The sequence below is a fragment of the Sinohyriopsis cumingii genome, chromosome 18, assembly GCF_028554795.1.
Source record: "Sinohyriopsis cumingii isolate HCF-2022 chromosome 18, ASM2855479v2, whole genome shotgun sequence".
Taxonomy (NCBI): domain Eukaryota; kingdom Metazoa; phylum Mollusca; class Bivalvia; order Unionida; family Unionidae; genus Sinohyriopsis; species Sinohyriopsis cumingii.
This window is the reverse complement of record NC_142978.1, coordinates 50,287,597-50,312,120: the sequence shown is the minus strand read 5'-3', so window position 1 is coordinate 50,312,120 and position 24,524 is coordinate 50,287,597. Positions and strand designations below refer to the sequence as shown.

The following is a 24,524-nucleotide window of genomic DNA, read 5'->3' as shown; positions in this document are numbered from 1 at the left end:
GCACAGCTAAAATGACGAATTGATGAACACATTTTCCCACTCAGTAGGTTGCTGAATCAGGACTGGCAAGCCTTTGAATTTGCCACCCAGCTGTTGTCTGCATACGTAGGACTCCTGCATAAGTGATTTTATGCGTCGCAGACAACAAATTTGCATCCAAATATGCATGATTAAGCATTTTCTGAGACCTCTGCTGTATTATTTACTTGCAGTGTAACTATTAGACCATGATTACTATTACTTATTTGAAGACTAACTGTTAGGCTGTGATTACTGTATTACTTATTTGTCATATAACCATTTTTAAGAGGGATAACGTTTTTACTGATGGTGAAATGGTATTCATTAAGTTTATTTGCCAAGTAGCCAGATAGAGACATACCTGCTATTTATGCTATGTTACATGACATTCACCAGCCTTACATGTAGCTGAATTGATTTATGATTTTCCAAAATGCAAATTGGCCAGTGGGGATGGGGCCAAATGCTACTAAATATAGTAGTCTGTGAAAAAATATTGCAAGTTGAAAAATGTTTGGAATTTATTAATGCTCTTACTAAGGTATCATCAAGTAATTACCAGGATGCACTAGAATTGTATCTGTAACTTGGGCTATTTGAAATCTGCCCCCTTCATGGGTTTATGCTAAATATTTTTAACCCCGTTGGCTTGTTCATTCACTCATTACTTATATCTCCATTAGAGGAGACTTTTCAAACTTCATGTACAATGTAAGTACATTACAGATAATTTCAAAGCTGCTTTTGCGCAAAGTTCATATTTTGTTTTGTATCTGTTAAGATCTAGTATGGATGCCAATGCATCCTGTGATTCGCACAATCAACAAGTTGCAGTTTTGTTTGATTGGTTATTGTTCTACCTTGGACTTCAACAAACAAAAACCACCAATCAGAATTGAATGTAGCACGTTTCACTGCATGACGCACCAGAAGTATGGCCCTCAAACTGGATCCAAGGAGACAAGATACAAAGCAACAGGTGATCCTCAATTACAAGTGGTTATGAAATGATCAGTAAAATGTAGGGCTGTACCAATTAGGTGATTATCACTATTCAGCCGAATATGAATAATTGGACCAACTATTTGGCCAAATACGAATAGTGTACAAAATAGGTCTACCAACAACATTCAGAATTTCAAATGTAAGCAAAGGTTTCAGTTCAGTAAATTTATCATTGATCCAATGTGCCATTAAGCTCATGAAAGATTTTGTTGTCTGCGCTGTCCAAGTATCTGTAGTTAGACACAACAATTTTGATTCGTCAATGGCATCCTGGTCATGACCCCTCACTGTATCATAGATCTTGGGTATGATTTTTTGCACTGAAGAATTTGCAGCTTGGTAACATGTATCTTGATTCAAGTACATCAGTAAGTTCTTTAAAGCCACTATCAGCAACTAGTACGGTTGGATGCCAATGGCAATCATTTTTCTGATGGCCTGGTGTACTTTTTTTTGCCTCTGGACTGTCGATATACCACTTTTTTTCTTGTTAATGATGTCGCTTAGTGTTTGCTGAGTCCTTCCCATCAATTGAATGCCAGATGTAGAACTTGCCAAGGCTGATGCTGTTGCTTTCTGGTTTATGACCTGTTTGTACTCGTCCGGGTGTTTGCACGACAAATGGTTACTCAGTGGAATTGTTGTGAATGACTTCTCTGAACTACCGCCATGAGAAATGACTGCATTGCACAACTGGCACATTGCTTTTGTTTCATCATCGCAAATCTTGAAAAAATTCCAAATTGGACTCTGCTTATCCATCACTGAACTAACCAACTATTTGTTGAATTTAATGTAAAATTAACTAATAAGTTTAACTAACAATTGACCTGCTCAAGCCTCAAACGCTGAACGTTAACATTCAGTCACTGAACACAAAGAATGAGACTACTGACACTGTGATACCGCGGTCCAGGCAGTAGGCAATGCCTGGCTGCAACCACAGCATATATTATGTTAATGAGAGAGTTACTTCATCCACTCGCTGTAGCAGCCACATATGCAGAAACATTTGTCACGTGACTACAATTCGTATTCGGTCCAAACGCTACTATTTGGCCCCAAAGTGAATATGAAGTGAATGTTCAGTACAGCCCTAGTAAAATGCATAAATCATTCACAGTAAACGAATCTGGAATGACTTTACATTGATATATGCAGATGGGATAAAATAATTGATATGAAATGGGGAGGCAACAAATTTCAAACCACTTGAGTTAATTATTTTGTGTTAATTTATAGAATAGTTTTTCTTTTGTCCTGACAGAGATGAGTGCATGTGCTTGTTATGGTTGTCTCTGATGAATTCTGTTTAAAGACTTAAAAGGCAAATGACCAATAATTATTCATTACTGTTGATGATTAAAGCAACTTGTTTGTCAAGTAATTATCAGTACCTTCCTATATAGATTAATTGTTTGAAGCCTTCCATCAGTATCAGTGATTAAGGTCAGTGTCAAATACTTTTACATCAAACTCAGTATTAATATTTTGTTACTTTATAACTACTGTACATAAAAGGCAGTCTTGACAAAGCTAGGGTTCTGTTTTAATAGTTGCATAAAATGCACAAAATATGAAATAATGTGAAATTTGTATCTGTTCAGCTAATGTGAAATTTGTATCTATTCAGCTAATGTAAAATTTGTATCTGTTCAGCTAATGTGGAATTTGCATCTGGTCAGCTAGTGTGAAATTCATATCTGGTCGGGGGCCCTGAGTGGCAGAGTGGTGTAAAGCACTTACCATTACAGATCACTGCCATCAAACTTCTGTCACCTGGGTTCGAGTCTCAGGATTGGCCAATAAGGGTACATGGCAGCTTGCCATTAGCTTCTCATGAGTCGATGGTACTTTCCAGGCTTTTCCCAGGTGCCTCTTCCACCATTTATACTGGCCGCCATGTGTAGCCTATCTTGAGCTGGAAAATGGCGTTAAACCTATAACATCAACAACATGTCTGGTCAACTAATGCGAAAATTTGTATCTGGTCTGCTTGCATGAAATTTGTATCTGGTGAACTAAAAATAAAATTTGCATAGGAAGTAATTTGATATTACAGAACTTCACGACATACATGTAGTTGGAATTACTGATCTGAAAAAAGGAACAGGCACATTGGTATTATTAATAAAGTACTAGTCATAAAAATGAACCAAAAAAATAGAATTTGGTTTTGATAGACTCATAGCTTGCCTTTTGTCACATTTATTATTCTTCTGCAAAGGTCAAAAGTTTCTTTTAGTGTATCAATCAGTGATGAATATTATCAGGTTATTTCCTCATGAGGGGGCCTCAGGTGGCAGAGTGGTCAAGAGCTTTTCCCCATGCAGGCCTCTAGTGGCAGAGTGATCTAAGCCTTTCCCCATTGGGGCCTTGGATGGCAGTGGTCTAAATCATTTTCCCAAGGGTCCCTCAGGTGGCAGGGTTGTCTGAAGCCTTCCCCCATGGGACCTCTGTTGGCAGAAAAGTCAAAAGTCTTTCCCCTTGGGAGCCTTGAATGTCAGGTTGACCAAAAGTCTTTCCACCATGGAAGCCTTAGATGGCAGAGTAGTCTGATGCCTTTCCCCATTTGGCCCTCAGGTGACAGAATGGTCTGAAGCCTTTCTCCATGGGGGCCTTGGATGACAAAGTAGTCTAAACCTTTCCCCATGGGAACCTTGGATGACAGGGTTGTCTAAAGTCTTCCCCCATGGGGCCTTTGGTGACAGAGTGGTCTAAAGCCATTCCTCATGTGGGGCTAGGGTGGTAGAGTAGTCAAAAGCCTTTCCTGATTTGGCCCTCAGGTGGCAGAGTATTCTTAAGCCTTTCCCCATGGGGGTCTTGGTTGGAAGAGTTGTCTAAAGCCTTTCCCCATGAGGGCTTTGGTTGACAAAGTAGTCTAAAGCCTTTCCCCATTTGGCCCTCAGGTGGCAGAGTGGTCTAACGCCTTTCCCCATGGTGGTCTTGTTGGGCCCTCAGGTGGCAGAGTGATCAAAAGCCTTTTCCCATGGGTCCTTGGATGGCAGAGTAGTCTAAAGCCTTTCCCCATTTGGCCCTCAGATGGCAGAATGGTTTAAAGCCTTTTGCCTATGGGGTCTTGAGTGGCAGAGTGGCCTAAAGCCTTTCCCCATTTGGCCCTCGCGTGTCAGGGTGGTCTAAAGCCATTCACCATGAGGACCATGGGTGGCAAAGTGGTCTAAAGCCTTTATCTATCATTTCCATTTCACCTCCATCAGGGTGGGTATGAGGCTTAGGTTGGGCCAATGTGGCAGTGTGAGCAAGCTTTCCGATAGCTTCCCATGACTCAGTGGTTGTTTCCGATTCTTCCTCCAGCAGTTATACTGGCTGCTATATTTAGCCTACAATGAAAGTGAAATGTCATTAAACCCACAAGAACATTTCCCCATGCATTTTAAATTTTGCAAAACAAAGAAGCTACTAGATATCCAAATACTGCATTCTAGATATTATTTTTATTTGTGTAGGTAGTATGCAATGAATGTTTCAGCCACATAGTCCTCCATCGTTTCAGAAACATCCACTTCTCTCTAGACCATTGTCAGGTATCTATATAGCTTACACTGAAGTGATAAGCCTACATCTCTTATATTGAAGTGATAAGACTACATTTCACTCAGTGAAGTGATATACTTACATTTCATACACTGAACTGATAAGCCTACATTTCATACACTTATGTGATAAGCCTACATTTCATACACAGAAGTGATAAGCTCATTTCATACACTGAAGTAATAAGCCTACATTTGACACACTGAAGTGATACACTTACATTTTATACTTTTGCTATAACCAGTACCTGTGAAAGGTTTTAGGTGAAGCTGCTTGTAAAATGTGTACACTGAAAAACACATCAAATGTGTACACTGCTCCTTGTCAAAAGTGTACATTGGAAAGGAAAGGAAAAATCTTTATGTAACATTGATCAGTCTTTATGACAATTTATGTGGAAGATGGCCCACGATTGGGAGAGATTCTTCTACATGGTTAGTTTTAAAATTTGCCAAGTAGTCACCAGATGTTCCATCCAAAATATTGACATGTGTTATCTTGCATAACAGAAAAGGACTGCTATGGAATAGTGACATGTATGATTATCTAGTGTACCAGAATTTGTCTGTCCCATGGAATACTGACATGTCTCATTAATTGAGTGTTCTAGAAGAGGGTTTCGATATGGAATACTGACATGTCTTTTTATATAGTGTTTATAAAGATGGCTGTCATATGGAATACCGACATGTCTGATTATGTTGTTCATAAATATGGCTGCCTGATGGCATACTGACATGTCTAATTATATATTGTTCATAAAGATGACTGCCCTATGGAATACTGACATGTTTGGTTATCTAGTATTTATAAAGATGGCTACCCTATGGAATACTGACTTGTCTGTTCATATAGTGTTCATAAAGATGATTGGCACATGAAATACATGTGTGTTCATAAAGATGACTACCATGTGGAATACCAACATGTCTGATTATCTAGTGTTCATAAAGATGACTGTCATGTGGAATACTGACATGTCTGCTTATCTAGTGTTCATAAAGATGGTGGCATGTCTGATAATCAAGTGCACCAGAAAGAGCTCCCTACAGCCATGGAAACCGACATGTCTGATTATCTAGCATACATGATTAGGGTGTTGGATCTACAATGTGTTTAACTTCAGCTATTCATTATTATCTGATACATCTTTTATAATGTGTAATGAGTCTATTCTCTTAAAATAAGTAACGGAAAAGAGTGAAAAGCAACAAGCTTTGTAAAATTCAACAAATAATTTATTACCCTAGAATACTAAGTGAAAATGAAAGAAAAACACTTATGGTATTGTGAGTTAAATCCCAAAATAATGATTGTATTACAGACACAAGACCTAATAATTTAAATTTCTTTAGAAACAGTGGAAATCCAAATTAAGTCCAGTGTTGAAGTATTGCTGTGTCTGCAATGACCTGTATAATGTTGATGTACCAACAGTCAGTTGTTATAACAAAGTAATATAACTACATGTTATAATTCACTATAATTTCCAGAGAAAACGATTGCTGAATTAAATAATTTGATGGAATAAATTCCAACACAACTGAACAATGAACACAAAAGTAATACAAATTGATTCTGCTAGATTGTAAGCAGGAATTAATCATATTTCCAGTAACAAGCTTATGTAGTCTTCAACTTGAACCAGGTCACAATTAACATTTTCTTAACAAAAATTAAAACAAATTTCCTAATTGAAAATAACCTTCAATAAAGTTCCTATGTTTACAAAAGCAAAAAAATGTTACCTATAATTAAGTCTGTTACTAAAATTATAATATATAATATATAACCTGGACAGTGTCAGGTACACCAGGTAAATTGTATGGAATCCCAATCACCTTGACCCAAAGCAAATTAAGCATATTCAGTTCTATTAATAACGAATAATAGAACACTAGGTAGGTTTGGAATATAACCTGTTGCAGTGAATTACATTATTGGCATAATGTAAACCATTTTACCAAATCTGACCACAAAGCAAGTCTGATTGAGCGATGCAGCGCACTGTGTTTTTAACAGTGTTAACTTGAGTAAGTATAGTATTAACTTGGGTAAGTATAGTATTAACTTGGGTAAGTATAGTACTAACTTGGGTAAGTATAGTATTAACTTGGGTAAGTATAGTATTTTCAAGACATAAAAATCCTATAACCTGCCATAAAGAGTATTATGTTGCTGTATGTCATCAGTGTGTGTGCTAGCAGTTTTGTTTCTACTCAGTTAAATTAGTTGTCCTGTGGTAAGAAGTAAGCCAATCAGATATACTATCACCTCATTAATATGCATGGATTTTGGCCATTATAAATCTCATCAGTCATAAGAAGTAAGCCAATCAGATATAGTATTACCTCATTAATATGCATGGATCTTCCCCATTATAAATCTTATCAGAGTCATAAGAAGTAAGCCAATCAGATATAGTATTACCTCATTAATATGCATGGATCTTCCCCATTATAAATCTCATCAAAGTCCTAAGATGTAAGCCAATCAGATATAGTATTACCTCATTAATATGCATGGATCTTCCCCATTATAAATCTCATTAGAGATTTTTATGATATAAGCCCATGCTCCAAGTTTGATAAAAAAAAATAATTGATGGAGAGACAAGACACTGTAGACACAGTACCTTAGCATAAGCTTGCTTTGCTCCAAAGCCATGTTTAGCAAAAAGCAGTGTAGCTACATGTAAATCATTTGTTGACAGAGAGACATTTATTGCAGGATGGACACAAAATTAGAGCATCATCTCAATTAATTGTACAGCCAAGTGAAACAGTAAGTGATAAAGCAACACATATAAATTATTTATTGGTTTATTGATGGAAGGACAAGGCCTGAATTAAGATGGCGTTATAGCATCAGCTGACTTGATTGTATCAGTAAGCAGTAATACTACATGAAAATCATTAATTGATGGCCAGGCAAGGCCTGGATGAAAACGTGTTATAGCATTAGCAGTATATGTCATTTGACTCCATAACAGTTTCTGGAATGTTTTTCTTTACCTCATGATATTCGTATGTTTAGAGACTGACCGTTTCATTTTCAGGGGTTGGGGAGTAGGCCAGACTGTTTTTGACAAATAGACTGAACAGAACAATCTTGCTGTGATTTATAGAAAACATAAACATACTATTTTATTATATTATTACTGTAGATTAATTATCTTGATGCAATCCTGCCTTGAAATAAAATTTGTACCCACAGCCTAAAAATTAAATTGTTTTTCCTTTATGAAATAAAATCTATACCCACATCCTGAAAATTAAATTGGTTTTTCCTTTATGAAATAAAATCTGTACCCACATCCTGAAAATTAAATGGTTTTTCCTTTATCCTGAAAATTAAATGGTTTTTCCTTTATGAAATAAAACCTATATTCACATCCTGAAAATTAAATGGTTTGTCTTTTATGAGTACTTGTATACTTGCTTTGTAAATTCATAACTCCAGACAAGACTTTAATGAATTGGGTATTCCAGGTTTGGAACCAATTGCCATTTGAAATGTTTCACTGGGTTAGTTTGTGAGCACCAGTCTGCACAAGCTTACAGTATATATGGACTCTTAAATCATGAAGACATCTATCAAGCCTTTGAGAAATTATCAAACGACATCATGACAAATATAAAATCTGAGTGCACTCAATTACTTGTCTCATTTTGGAATAACGTACTCATCAATTTCAAGTTTTATTCATGCACAAAGCATCAGAAACTTCTCCAAATTCATTTACATTCAAAACAAAATGCACCATGATAAAAATGTGACATTGCTCAGCAGCCTAATTGACCTTATGCGAAATCATCGAATGCTCCACCTGCCAAATCATGTGACATGACGCTCTGCTCACCTCCGACAAACATGCAGTATTTGGCAAAGAAATGTTTCTGCTTACCGGTAAGTTATACGTTTATTGAAATGATTTGTATTTTTCTTAAAAATGTAAAATTTCAAAGTTGCATAAATTATACTGCATTAGACAATATTTATATTTGTAGTTCTTATAGTAATAATCTAAGTATTTCATTTCAGTAAATAATCAAAATAAATTTTAAAGCTCCTTGAGAAAATATGTACAAGGAAATTCAAAAGATGCTCATGTATTTAGTATATAATCTTATCCTTATGATCTTATGTTCATGCAGTCTTGGAAGTAAATGAATTAAAACCTAATAACAAAATTGTAAATAATGACTGTTTAGAAGTAGACTGTTGTACAACAATTAATAATTATTAATGTACTGCATATTTGAACTTTTTCGTAAGAGGTCAACATACAAATACATAAATGATGTTTTTTTTTTAAACCTTTAAGATTTATAATGAGAATATTTCATATTAGTTCTGCACTTTCCAAAGAATAGGTGTACAGTTTTATTTTCCAAAGAATAGATGTACAGTTTTACTTTCCAAAGAATATGTGTATAGTTTTACTTTCCAAAGAATAGGTGTACAGTTTTACTTGCCAAAGAATAGGTGTACAGTTTTACTTCCCAAAGAATAGATGTACAGTTTTATTTTCCAAAGAATAGATGTACAGTTTTACTTGCCAAAGAATAGGTGTACAGTTGCACTTGTTTTCATTTAAGATAAAGATTTCTATTTGAATATGATTGGGTTGTCTTTGTGTGTGTGTGTATGTGATTTAGGTTTTTAACGTATCTTTAACAATTTTTCAGTCATCTCTGCGATGTCTGCAGTGTGGCAGTTTAGTGATGTCAAGCACTGGGGCATCATGCCGCAGACATGTAGTATGAAGTCCCATCCAGTCACATTATCCTGACACCAGGCTGACCAGTCCTAACACTAACCTCTTAATGCTGAGTGCCAAGCAAGGCAGCTGTTAGTACCATTTTTGTAAGTCTTTGGTATGACTCAGCCAGGAATCAAACCCACAACCTCCCGTATCCAAGGCGGACGCTCTAACCACTAGGCCACCAGAGCGGTTTTGGGTTGTCTTTAAATGTGGAGAACATTTATGATATGATTTGACTCCAACTGAACCATGTAAGATAGGGACTTAACACAGTGGGTTATGATTGGGTTGTCTTTTAATGTGCACAACATTTAGGGACTTGACACTCTGAGATATAGTTCACAACAATATTATTATTTATATACATCCTTTGAGATGAGGCTGATGGGATGGGGATTGCCTTTGAGTCACAAACTGGAATTTTTTTTGATCCCCACTAATGAACATTCATATTTGGCATTGAAAGACAGACTCAGATATGTGCAAAGGTATTTGCACAGATTTAGGGATGTGGAACAAATTTGGATGGACATAGTGACATGATTTACTGACTCAGTCTTGTCTGTTGATTTATTTCATTCTTCTCACCCAGATGAATTATAAAAGAATTTATACTTTACACTTAATGTCACTGGCATTGCATACATTTATATTATAGAAGAATTTGCGCTTTACATGTAATGTCTCTGGCATTTGATACAGTCATATTATAAAAGAATTTATACTTTACACTTAATGTCATTGGAATTGGATTGAGTCATATTATATAGGAATTTGTACTTTACACTTAATGTCATCGGAATCGGATGGAGTCATATTATAGAAGAATTTATACTTTACACTTAATGTCATTGGTATCAGATGAAGTCATAATATAGAAGAACTTACACTTTACACTTAATGTCATCGGAATCGGATGGAGTCATATTATAGAAGAATTTATACATCTACTTTGCACTTAATGTTTGCATACTACTCCCACGGTCTCTCTCTTTATATGTGTACACAATACAAAAACCATGTTCCCCTCCACAGCAAGATTAGTTTGTATACTACTTTGGTTATTGTGGTGGTTTTTGTTGGGTTTAATGGCATTTTTCAGCACACAATAGGCTATACATGGTGGCCAGTATCAATGGTGGAGGAAGAACCATGTTCTCCTCCACAAGCATATTTAGTTTGTAAACCTACTTTGGTTGTTGTTGTTTTTATTTGTTATAGGGTTTAAAGCCATTTTTCAGCACAAGACAGGCTATACATGGCAGCCAGTATCAATGGTGGAGGAAGAACCCAGAAAAAAACAAAACCACCAACCCACAAGAAGCTACTGGCAAGTTTTCTCATTTACCTAAATTGGTCGAGCCTGAGACTCAAAGCCACGCAGACAGAGGTGAGACAGCAGTGATCCGTAATGGTGAGTGCTTTAGCCCACTCGGCCACTTGGGGCCCCCACTTTGGTTATTGACCAATCACCTAGTCATGATAGATATGTGTACCAAGTTTCAAAAGATATCTAAAACAGTTCAGGAGGTAGAATTTCACAGGAATTATATTGGCATGAGAAGCTTTCATCTTTGTACAATTGATAACGATCCATTGTCAATTACAGCCATGAAAGGAACAACCTTTATATGACTCCTCAAAAACCTACTGATCCAGAATTCTTGGTCTACAGCTGTTGGGCAGATGTTTGCCAGGTGAGTAATCTCAGGCTTGTTGAGTCTCATGTTTGCTAGTTAATATGGGTCACATCTCATCATGGCATTGTATGATGGTTGGGGTCATACGTTATACATTTTTCTGGAATGCAATTGGTCATGTCCTTCTGTCTAGATGTGCATCTGTTGATCTGTCTTTATGATCTTCTGTCCATGCATCTATCCAGGAGTGCATACATAGATGAATAGAAGACGATGGGATGCATGAAGGCAATTGAGGAAGAGTGATGTTACATGGATGATATGAAGAGAGAGAAAGAGAGAGATGCATGGAGACAGTTGAAGAAGAGTGATATTACATGGATGATGCGATGCCCTTGAACAATTGAGGAGGAGGAGCAAGCCTATGCTGTTTCACAAGGGTGAGTAGTTTCTAATCATGACTTGTATGTGGGGTGGGGTTGAACATGTTATACTTGTGAATGATTCTGTGTATCATATATGCTGTTATTTTGAACATTAATAATCTAATTTGTATTGCTAACTTCATTGCAGTTATGATCCTTTCTAGTAGGGGTGAAACGAATAATCCATAGATTAATCCATATATATTGACTGCATATTTACTTTTCCATACTGATACCAATATCAATACAAGAAATGATGAATCTATACAAAATAGTATTTATTTTATACAGCGGTTGTGAATAATTATCTGCTATAGCTGTCACAGGCATATGCACTAATTTCTTTCAGACTTACAAAAAAACCCTACTGACATTAAAAAACAAAACCCACTTACAACACCCACTTGTCTGCTACAAGTTAATACAGTTTGGTTTCAAACTCATAGTTTGAAATCTCCCCCTCCAGCTATTTCGATGCCAGTTATTTCATCCTGTTAGCATATTCAGCCACTGATAATATATATCAATGTAAAGGAGACATTCCAGACTTGTTCTTCATGTACGATTTAAACACTTCACTGATTATTGAATATCTACTTTTATGTGAAAGCTTCACAGTGGATTTGTATATTGTCTATTTAAATTGATTGAAGCCTACACTTTTGGTGTTTCACACAGTGAAATGTTACATTCAAATTCTTATTGGTGGTTATTGCTTACCATAGTAATGATAACCACCAATCAGAACTAATTGTAGCTTATTTACTGAATGACACTATAAGCATTGCATCAAAAATCAATCCAGATAGATACAAAGTGGCTTTTAAATGATCTCTCTAAAGTACTTAAGTCATCCATGGGCTTGCAATGTCTCAATTTGCATTGTTGTATGTAATCAGCAACTGACCATGCTGCTGGGATAAAAAAATTAGCACATTATTGGCAAGGGAGAAGATTCCAAACCCACAAGTTATAATCTTGTTCATTCCTAGAAGGCTATGGGTGTTGTCAGTAATTCCCATTTTCACAGACAGAAACAAATGCCCCAGGCCATGGCAATTGTTTTGTGTATGCAGTAGGTACAATATGACTGATTTGCACTCCAACACTCCAACTTGTTCTACATATGATTTTCCTTGCATGAGTTAATTGCACCATTTTGTTTTGAAGACAAGATTGTAATGCTTTCCAAATTTAAGTGAGTACATGAAATGAAATGAAATACTTTTAAAGCATTCATGCAGTGCAAAACAAAAGGCACGGTGACAAAAGTGAGTTCTGCTTCTGATCAGATGGAGCAGCTTGAATTGGCCTAAAAGGTCAAATTAAAACAAATGACAGTTAACAGTCTGTTTGTAAATACTGTTTCTCTTTTTCTTCCCAATGATTAGAATGGTATACAAACTGACAAGTCATGTCTGTAGTCTGCGCAATGGAAATATGACCAAGATGATAATAGGTTTAAAAAAAACTACCACCATTCCAATGGCAGTGCTTCAGAAAATGAAAAGCCCATTGTGATGATATGTGTACAGATAATATATCTTATCATAGGCCCTGCATCATGAATCATATTGACCAGAGGTGTATTGTTTCAACCTTTCTTTTTAGACTTTTGCATTTGGCATGTTCGATCTAAAATGGTTTTTGCATGTTTGTAACAAAATTAATTTGTATACCAGTAAAATAAAGACAGTGTTATGTAATCATATTTATGAAGACAGCCCTGCCAGGTTTCATATTTGTTCAGAACTGTCTTCATAATTATGACAGTATTGCCAGGTTTCATATTTGTTCAGAACTGTCTTCATAATTATGACAGTATTGCCAGGTTTCATATTTGTTCAGACAGGCCTTGTGTGACCAAAGTGGTCTTAAACACTTGCTTTTACTGATCACTGCCATCTGAAGTCTCAGGCTCGGCCAGTGTGGGTGTGCAAGAAAGCTGCCAGTAGCTTCCCGTGGGTGGGTAGTTCTTATCAGGGTTTTCCAAGGGTCTTCCACCACCAAGTTATACTGGCTGCCATATATAGCCTATCTTGTGCTGAGAAATGGCGTTAAACCCTAAAACAATAACATATTTGTTCAGTGATTTTCATGCAGTTATGACCCTTTGAAGACTTGGGACAGCCGCTTGTCATTTGAGATGCAGTTCATTACAATATAATCATTGCCATATTGCAGAATTCAGCTATTAAGAGTTTACAAACATATCTGGATTATTCTTTCATTTAATTTATGCCTATATGAAATTCATAAATTGTGTCAATAGCAATCCATTGACAAATAATGTTCATACCCACAGGAACTTAAGTTCGTTTTATCAAAGAAGAAACCTCAAAGCAGGACAGGCTGTACATTTGGTGTCAGAAGCTGGAAGTGACCAGAGCAGTCAGGAGTTGAAGGGTGAGAAAGTATTCTCCAAGTTTCAGTCAACTTGCTGGTGCTGGTGAATTGTGATTGTTTTAATCAAGCTCAAGGCAGTAAAGGTATATACCGTATATGCTCACTTATAAGTCTCGAATTAACTTTAGGTGGATCCCCCCCCCCCTTTCATTTTGGGGTTGCCAAAAGCAAATTTCTGTGACCCTCCTATAAGACGAGGTGGGTTTTTTGGTGCAAGCCAATTCAGTTTGCAAGGAGTGACATGTGGTTTGTGAATCAGGTTTCTTGTGCAAGCCAAATCAGTTTGCAAGGAGTGACAAGTGGTTTGTGAATCAGCTGTTTTTTTTGCAAGCCAAATCAGTTTGCAAGAAGTGACATGTGGTCTGTGAATCAGGTTTTTTGTGTGCACGCCAAATCAGTTTGCAAGGAGTGACATGTGGTTTGTGAATCAGAGTTTCACTTGGGGGAAAAACAAAACAAGTCAGTTTGGATACAGAAATAGGACAAATAAAGACAAAACTAATGTAGAATAAATACATTTGTATTATTGAGTTGAATATATACAAATAAATTGATGACTTACATTATGGCAACCATCGTGTACTGAAAATCTATAATGCTTAACATTTTTGATCCATTATAATAAATCCATGCATTTAATTATATGTCATATATGGGTATACAAATGGTAATCTAGAATTGTGACTCACAATATCACTTAATATATTAATTCCAAAAGTGTTATATTAAACAAAGTAAAGTCCAAAACTTTTGTGATTCACATTGTCTAGTATTATCAGGTTCAGAGCCCAATAATTCATCATCGTCATTAGTTATCAAGTAAATTTCTGATTTCTTCCACTGTCATCTGGACATCGTAAACATCATCCAACTCAGATTCCTCATCTGCTTATATCTAATGAAATCTCTGTAGTGTTTGTCATCCTTCATCCCATCCACTGCATTTTAAATACCACATTTCTTCAATGATTTTACCACCATCTCATTTGGAATTTCTTTCCACGCATCACACATCCAATGAGATACTTACTCCTTGGATGCTTTACACTTCCTGTCTTTTTATATTCTTTGCACCCATCTACTTGTGCCACTGTTTATGCATATTTGCCTTGAATGGCCTGTTTATGAAAACATCCACTAAACAGTAGTGCATATGTGCTGCTGCTGAAGCTTGCATCAAATGAGCCCAAAACAAACTGCTCTATAACACACTTGTTCAAACCAAACTTCAAGTTCAGACAAAACACTAATTTGAATAAGGAATAGGGGCTTTCCATTATTCAGATTTTCTTCAGATGTCTGGCACTGCCAACTAGAACTGACTTTTTCTTGTGCTAATCATACACGTTTCTTTGACACACCACATTCATTTTCTGCATCACTATTGTTGTTTTTCTCTGCAAAATCTGAAACCTTTATGCATCATGTTTCCCCATATTGGTGAAAGTACCCAAGTTTAGCAATTCACGATGTGTGTTATCCAGGTGACAAAGTACACTCTGATTGACAGAACACGGACTATTCATAAACTTGAACCATCATTTATGTAGAGGTTGAGCTTGGGATCTGTGAGAGATGCTTTGATCATAGTCTTTGAAATAACATCAGGATTGCTGCAAGTGAACAGGTGTGATCTGTACAGTGTGATTTTTTAGGCTCAGTGTGGCATTGAACAAATATCAAATTCATGGCACACTAGTAATAGACTTTGGAGAGAAAAAACAACAATAGCACAGCAGATTGTCCACTGATGAAAACAGAGCAGTTCTGTTTTTACATACTAAAAGAATAAGGTTGTATTTATCTAATTAGCAACTCTATTACAATGGTTATTTATATTTGATTTGTCAGTTTTTTTATTTTTTTTTTTAGTTTTCATTACATGATATTTTAATGTAAATTTATTCACTAGAGATGATACCTTTTTCAGAAAATAGTTTGACCATGACTGTTCATTTTATAAACATCAGGTGTTGATCTAAATCCTGACCTTCTTTCAAAATTTGTAGCAACCACGTAAACAAGTTCTATTTTTATTTTAAAATGATTGGTTGTTGTCTTGGTCATGATGGGACTTTGTATTTAAGATGTAAACAATTTTTTATTTCTTAGAGTAAAATGATTGGTTTTCATCAGGGTCACACTGTGTGTACGTGATCTTTAACAAGTACTTAAATTCTGTAAGCTTCCAGAATATGATCACATGACCCCCTGTTTATGTTTAGAAGACGATACAACCTCTATTTTGGGAAAGTATTCTCAGTAGAAGCTGGGCTGTTAAACTGAAGTTGTATGTTGTGCTGTTTGGAGTTATTTCAAATTACTTGGATTGGAATTATTTCAAATTACTTGGATTCAAAAGGATTAATTCTGTTATTTTTCTGGAAAATACTTGTTCTCAAGTAAAATTGTTGAACAAGGACAGCTTTCTATAACATTTTATTCAGCTATCAGAAACTGGAGTGACAATTCTTGTTTCTGCAAGGAACTGTAGAATTTAACACTACAGATTTCACCATATGTCATCGTCTTCCATGTTGTATTCTTTGTCGGGATTCGAACTTGAAATCAGTAGAACATTTTGTTATTAAGACTTCAAAAATTTTATTTGTGGATTAATTTTGGATTTGATTCCATAATTTCTCATTTTCACAGAATTTTTCCAGGGAAATAAATTGTATTTTTCATAGCTTGTTGTATTTTTCAAAGCTTGTTGTTTCACTCTTTCTTGTGTTACTGTTTATTTGATCCTAAACATGTGACATAAGAAAACAATGCAAGTTTGCCTGTACAAGCCAAGGGAGTAAGGTCAGTTTCTATCTCATTTATAAGACGACCCCTATTCTTAATAACTTTTTTTAGTACAAAGTCAACTTAAAAGCAAGTATATATGGTAATGGTAATCAGCATTTTCATTAAATTTAACAATCTTTTCCTTTTTATTCTATTAAAAAATTTGGGCAAGTGACAGAAAATTGTACTTGCCAGGCAAAAAAATTTAAACTTGTCCCAGGCTGCCAGACAAGAATTAGATTTTCCCATCACTATAGTTTGGCATGTCAGATGTTTCAACTTACTCCAGGTTGCCAGACAAGTTAGATTTGTCCACTCTTGAAGTTAGGTGTCCCAGGTTGCTAGATTAGAAATAGATTTTATCCACCCCAGAATGTAGGAGTGTCAGATGTTAACTTAGATACTTTAATGAATAGACCATATAACATCGCTAAGCAATGCAGGACAAAGATTTCATCTCTCCTGTGACGTATATCCAACATAGGTTTTGTTGTTAGTGGTATTGGTATCAGCATCAAGTTGTTATCTCACATAGAAAGTAAAGACGGGGCAAAGGTATCGTTTTCCGAGCAACATTGTCCAGACTGTAAAGCTATATGAACATCATGTCTACACTGTAACCTTTTTCTCTAAGGCTTTTTAACATAAATCAACCAAATTTCAAAGGAGGCCTTCTAAGTTCTGGCATGTGTTTTGCAGATTTTTCACAAATTCAGCTGATATACTATTTAATATTGCATATGTTACTAAAAATAGAACAAAAACTTTAAATGACTTCTTAAAAATGTCTCAACAGAGTATGAACCGATTTTAATGAAAGTATCTGGGCATGAAGACTTTTGAGATTTATACATATGATGGGGCTCCACTGTCAAATTTAGTCACTCCTGCTAAAAATTGGAGAAGTCTTTAAACAACTTCTCAAAACCAGTCAATGGACTTTGACAAAAACCACTCTATCACACAGAGCTTTCAGATTACAAATGATTCCAATCCACTATTGCCTCTGTTACTAAAAATAGAGAAACCTTAAAATGTATTTACAGAATTTGATAAAACATTCTGGAATGAAAGGTTTTCAAATTTATACATATAATCTGGCATCAAATTAGGCTGATATTTAAAATAATTAGAATTTTTTAAAAATTTCACAAACTGCTTGGCGGAATAATATTGAATTTAACAGAAAACATTATAGCAGTGTCATTTTGCGTGATGCCCTACTTCCAACCTCTATAGAGTCAAGGTCATTTAAGATACACCAGAAAAGCAGACAGATGTAGCTCTACAAGGAAGCCAAATAATCTGGACTTCCTACTCGCATTACAAAATGCAGATGGAGCAAACTAGTGTTCAAGACCCAATTTTTACACCTAAGATTCGCCCATACTCAGAATTGAATTTTGAGTCCAGATTTTAGACTTTTTTAGGCCTGTGATCTGAGGCAGACTGGTCTGAACTGCACAGACATATGAAAATTTGCAAAAGGTAGGATAAGTAGGGGATTGGGCCAGGAGAAGAAAACGATGGATCCAATAACAAAAGAAAAAAAGAACTCCAACTTTTACCCATATGCACATGTGCAAGCCAAATAGCCAGTGAAAAACAATATTTCTTGCACAACTAGGCTCCAAGCTAAACAAAATACTCTTGCAACCAGATGTATGTGGATGTATTCAGAATTAACCTCCAAAATGTGTTTCTGACTCCCATTTCAGGCTAAAATGACAAAAATCTCTGAGGCCTAATGAGTTAAGTGCTTTGAAGTTATCGTGAATGATGATCTGCCATCAAATATGGCTACCATTACTAAAAAATAACTAAAACTTAAAACAACTTCAACAAACACAGAATTTGACCAAATAAATAGGTTAAAAAATTTGACATTACTAAAATCATAAAAACTTTTGAAGAGCTTTTTTAAAAATGCTTAAACTCTACCGGCTTGAACAGAAAGAGTCCTAGCACCAAAGACATTTTAATTTGTACAAGTCATGGTTCACACCATTTTATGAAAATATTGGGTAAGGACTTTATAAGGAAAAGTTTCTTGAATGTAAGGACCAAACATGACTATGAATTAATAATAAACAGTAAATTAAGTTAAATATAATAGGTTCTTAAACTCACTAAATGAAATATTCAATAATATTAATCCAAAAACACAAATATAGTCAATTATTAATATGCAGTACATATTTCAAACAAGTATTTGCAATGATACACAAATGGTCTTTGAAATTTCAGTGTTTGAACTGTGGAAGCCATCTCTCAAATTCCCTTTCAAGCTCAGTGAGAGGATTTTACTTCTGCACTCTTATGAAAACTATCTTTCCAGTTGTCTCATTTGTCAGCAAGTGCAATAACTAAAAGTGAGATTTTCAATGTCTTTACTCAGTATCCTAATGTTATTTCTCAAAGAATACAGCTCCTCCTGATCTGTTCCCTTTTTTTTCTTTCTCCGCCCACTCTCTGAAATACCCCATATATTTAGACTTTCATTCTCTGGTCGAGTTTTATTATTATAATACACAAAGCTGAATGTAGATCTCTCTCAACCAATCATAACCAAGATCATTACTCTCTCAACCAATCATAACCAAGATTGTTATTCCAGCTTTTGTAGTCCTAACAAACTGGCATTTTCATGAATGCAGCAACATCACACAAACTCTAAAACAAATATTCCTGCAACAAAGACCTAGACTCAGACTATGCTCTCCAATGACAGATCACGTAATTTAATGACCTCTGATCTTGCAAATTTATCTCGTGTGATTTTGTAATGTTAATTCTGTATTTCATCACAACTTGGCTGATTCTGTACCTCCATATTCAAAGAGTCCATGGATTCTTTCAGGGTGTGTTGATTGGTATGCTGGCTGTTTCCTGTTTCCAGCGAGTTCTTTGTTAAACAAAAAAATGTTAGTAACTGTTATGATAAAGCTGATATTACTGATGAAAAAGTCAGAAAAATAAAAATGAGCTTTTTAATGAATTTTCCTTTCTTCTTTAAAAGTAAGCACTTTTTTCGGGCCTTACTAAAGTTTAATAACAAGTAATATCAATATATATTTTAAAAAATCTGCCATTATTAAATATAGAAAAACATTAAAGTGACATCTTAAAAAGCACTGAAAAGAGTTCAACTAATTTTGATTAAAATTACTATGGCATGAAGGACTTTGAAGTTTGTACAAATGATGCCAATCTGAGTTAAGCTTCTCAACAGAATTTTACCAACTTTGCAAGTATAAGGAAATGCAAGAATTATGCCTATGCCCTGGCATTTCCATCCCTATGGGCTATTGTTTGGCAATTCCTTTCCTAAGGGCCTAAATGTAGGTTACTCCATTGGGTACTTTTTTTCTAGCCAACAACCCCACACACCTGTCCATCTGTGTTTTCCCTTACAGGCTGGCATTGAGTAGCATTGGCACCCTATGAAATTGAACCACCTGCAATCAGTCACATGGACTGAAGACCACTCACCCCCACCCACCCATCAGTTTGTCAGTCTTTTTTACAGGATGGTAGTGAGCAGCATTTGCACCCTGGTGGATTTGAACCACCGGCAATCAGTCACATGGACTGAAGACCACTCCAGTGGATGCTTGTATATGACCACTCACCCCCACCCATCTGTCCCTATCTGTCCATCTGTCAGTGAGTGGAATTGGTACCTTGATGTAAATGAACCAACCTGCAATCAGTCATATGGACTTAAGTCCACGCAAGTGGGTGCTTGTACCTAGCCACTTGTCCACGCCTCTGTCTATCCATTGGTTTGCTTAACAGACTGAAGATGAACAGCATTGGAATCTTTTTGAAATTACCATCAAACAGCCTCAGACAATAAGGGCAATCTTGTCTAATCACTAACCTCACCCCATCTGTTTGTATTGTGTGCTCCATCTTTAGTTTCTTTATACTTCGCATAATATTGGTTGTATTACAGATATGTCAAGTCTCAACATGGTTATGACAAGCAACACTGATGCATTGTAAAACCCTTTTTGTATGACACTAACATAGACTGTTGCATTTATTACTGATTTCTATAGTCGGACACTTTTCCTTGATGGCTTAATGGAGTAGCCCCATCAAATTATAAACACAATTCCAAATGTGCACAAAAGTAATTTAAAATCAACATACTGTATACATCAACAAAAATATGCATACTAACTTAACAAACATTGGGTTTGGATCTGGTAATACAAATTTGCCATGACCTAATAATCTAATCCTCTGTTCATTTTCCAGGAATGAAATTGGGGGAGGAAGACAGACATATTAAGCCAAAAATATTCCTAATCATTATTTTGTGCCCGTCATTATGATGTGAAGGTAAGATGTACATACATTTAATTAAAGAGTGAATTTCATTTCTTTCATGTGTTATATACCATATTCTGTCAAACTGATGTGCATAGTGTGTAAAAATTGGAACAAAAAGGTTCACTGAAGACCAAACCAGATGAAGTAATTTGTTCTTTCTGAATGCAACTGGTAGTGTACTTCATAGTGCTGACAGTTGATGTGGTCCACTCTTCTGAAACAACAGACTGACCATTGATGTAGTCCCCTCTACTGAAACATAATAAAGACGGACAGTTGACACATTCCACTCAACACTGAAACATAGCAAAAACTCTGGAAGCTAACTATAGTATGCACTGACATCATTTTCCCTGAAAACTGTACACAAGTACAGATTACAAGTTAAAACGGTCATGCAGTTAGGAGCAATATATATTGTTAATATAGTGGACAAAATTTAACATTTAAGAATGTAAAATTATGAAACTGTCGCATTTTCTTTTGCCCCATTCACGAATGGATCAAAGCCATGGAAAATTTGCACACAGGTTTTGGTTAAACCTATCTATGTTTACCATTAAGAGGTTTAGATCATTCATTCTGTGACATGCAGTTTATGATGATATGTATCGAGGATAGTTTGTATGCCTGTTTTACCTGCCTGATATAATAATTCCACATATGAACTTAGTGTACTGTCTGTATATTGTGTTAATATTACAAAGTGTTTTCCTTCATATGAGCATTTTCTTGTTCTCTTTAGTTTTTTGTACAGTAAAAATTCAGTAAATACATGTACATTTGAAGTTCATATAGTACTGTCTTCGTGTGATGTTAACAGTCGCTATCTGTATTCTGCTTTATTTATTGTAAATGGTATGAGTCGTCAGACTTGTTAAAAACAATGTGTGCTAATGTTATCATGTGTGTAAAGCACGATTTCACTTTTATTAAAATATCCACGAATTTTATGATAGCTACAATCACATTTAAAGATTCAACTAAATTAATCTGTAAACAATAGACACCCCAATCAAAAATTATTTATCTGCAGACACCCCAACCATGCATTATTCATCTCTACAGAACACAGACACCCCAACCATGCATTATTCATCTCTACAGAACATAGACACCCCAACCATGCATTAGTCATCTGTATAGAAATAGACACCCCAACCAAGCATTATTTCATCTGTACAGAACATAAGCATCCCAACAAACATTATTCATCTGTATAGAACATGAGGCATTCCAAATAAACATTATTCATCTGTATAGAACATGAGGCATTCCAAATAAACATTATTCATCTGTATAGAACATGAGGCATTCCAAATAAACATTATTCATCTGTATAGAACATGAGGCATTCCAAATAAACATTATTCATCTGTATAGAACATGAGGCATTCCAAATAAACATTATTCATCTTTATAGAACATGAGGCATTACAAATAAACATTATTCATCTGTAAAGACGCCCCAACCAAATATTTCATATATACTTGGTTCCTTCAGAAAGGACGTGTATATGTTGTGAAAGTTCTATGTGAGAGGCATCTAAAATGCTGCAAAATACTGTTGGTGATGCATGCATTTTTGCTATTTAAGGGTAATCTATCTTGATCCACATCAGCCGTTGGTATATGTAGCTTAAAGAAACAGTTCCTTGACAAGTTCCCTTTTCGGAATGAAAGAGTTACTGCCCATATCAAAGTAAATTAAATGGTCAAGGAAAGATTTACTGCCCATAGCAAAGTTCATCAAATGATCAATGAAAGAGTTACTGCCCATAGCAAAGTAAACTAACTGAGCAAAACAAGCATAATACTCGTCTCCAGTATTCAACATAATGACTTCTGTGATGTCCACATATATTTGCATGTTTGAATAGCTGATTTGGAGTGATGAATGACAAGTGTCCTTTACTACAGAGACTGATGACTATTCCCAACTATCTTCCTATGTGTATAAAATACTGTGTTTGAATCACTTTCAGCTGCCTTCAATCAAATTAAAAGAGCAGTAGATACTGTTTCTATGCAGACATTAAAAATAGTGAAATGTTGAAAGCAGACTATATCTTAGGTATTAGGGAAAAAAATGAGCTTACAGTCTGCTGACCATTCCCATTTTCTCATTGCTGACCCTAGCATCCCCCCCATGGTAAAAGAAATATCACATTAAATATGTCTTTAAAAAATTACCTGCCAAAAAACTTGTGATGTCTATTGGTTCTAAATGAAAATGGTGCTGAACGAATGTCCAATATGGCTGCCACAGTGGCTATCTTAAAAATCTTGTGATTGACTTATTATAATGTATTGTTGGTCCAAAATGAAATGTGGATCTGATATCCAATATAACCACAAGAGTGACCATCTTGAAAATATTGTTATTAATACTCCTCCTATAGGGGTGGTTATATCAACACGAGTTTTTTTTAAGTAACAACTTCAGATGATGTCTAGTTGGTCCTAATGGTGTCATTTTGACATTCAATACACGTGCAACAGTCACTATCTTGGTTATATCACTTTCTCCTGAATAAATGGTCATATCAGCATGGGGTTTTCACTTAAAGACTTGTACATCAAGTTGGTTGTAAATAAAAATAATGCCGTATCCGACTTCTAATACAGCTGATACAAAGGCCATCTTGAAAGTCTTTTCATCAGTACTTCACCTAGATGATTGCCTGTTGTTCCTAAACAAATATGGTGCCAAGTTGACAACAAGGATGTCCACGCATAGCCAATTCGAAAATCTTGTTATCACTGAAAAATATAAAAAATGGTTTTAGCACTCAACAGTTAAAAGGAAGAAATTGTATTATCTAGAATTCCTGGAAATTTGCAAACAGCCCCTTATGTCACTATTCTTATACAATATGATCCAGTTTCAAAAACTTTACTAATGTTTTGTTATGGGATAGGAAGAGTTTGTACAGTCACACTGGGTATTGGTTTTTTTCACTGAATATGAAATGCTTATATGCAGTCACATAGGGTATTAGCGTCACTGAAAAGGAAAAGCTAATGCAGTCATATGGGGTATTGTCACTGAACAGGAAGAAATTGTACATCCACATGGGGTATTAGTGTCACTAAATAGGAAGAACTTGTACAGTCACGTGGGATATTGGTGTCATCACTGAATAGGAAAAGCTTATGCAGTTACATGGGGTATTAGTGTCACTGAATAGGAAGAACTTGTACAGTCACATGAGCTATTGGTGTTGTCAATGAATAGGAAAAGCTTATGCAGTCACTTAAATTAATTAGTGTCACTGAATAGGAGGAGTTTGTACAGTCACATGGGGTATTTGTGTCACTGAATAGGAAGAATTTGTAGTCATATGGAGAATTATTGTCAGTGAATATGAAGAGCATGTACAGTCACATGGTGTATTAGTGAATAGGATGAATGTATGTAGTCACATGGGGTAATAGTGTCATCACTGGATAGGAAGAGCTTATGCAGTCACATGGGGTATTAGTGTCACTGAATAGGAAGAGCTTATGCAGTCACATGGGGTATTAGTGTCACTGAATAGGTAGAGTGTATGCAGTCACATGGGGTAT

General features: G+C 35.6%; 1 long non-coding RNA gene across 2 annotated transcripts in view; it reads left to right on the top strand.

Annotated features, from left to right (window-relative positions):
* The first annotated feature begins 337 nt into the window (after positions 1-337).
* LOC149776613 (uncharacterized) overlaps positions 338-24,524 on the top strand; it is a 28,651-nt gene continuing 4,464 nt past the window's right edge. Inside the window, exons 1-4 of one of the 2 annotated variants that reach the window (XR_016416076.1) lie at positions 338-11,046; positions 11,235-11,429; positions 13,720-13,903; positions 20,880-20,963. This is a non-coding gene — a long non-coding RNA (uncharacterized LOC149776613). Of the gene's footprint in view, positions 11,430-13,719; positions 13,904-20,879; positions 20,964-24,524 lie in introns of both variants that reach the window. The other variant, XR_016416075.1, reaches the window with a different exon arrangement.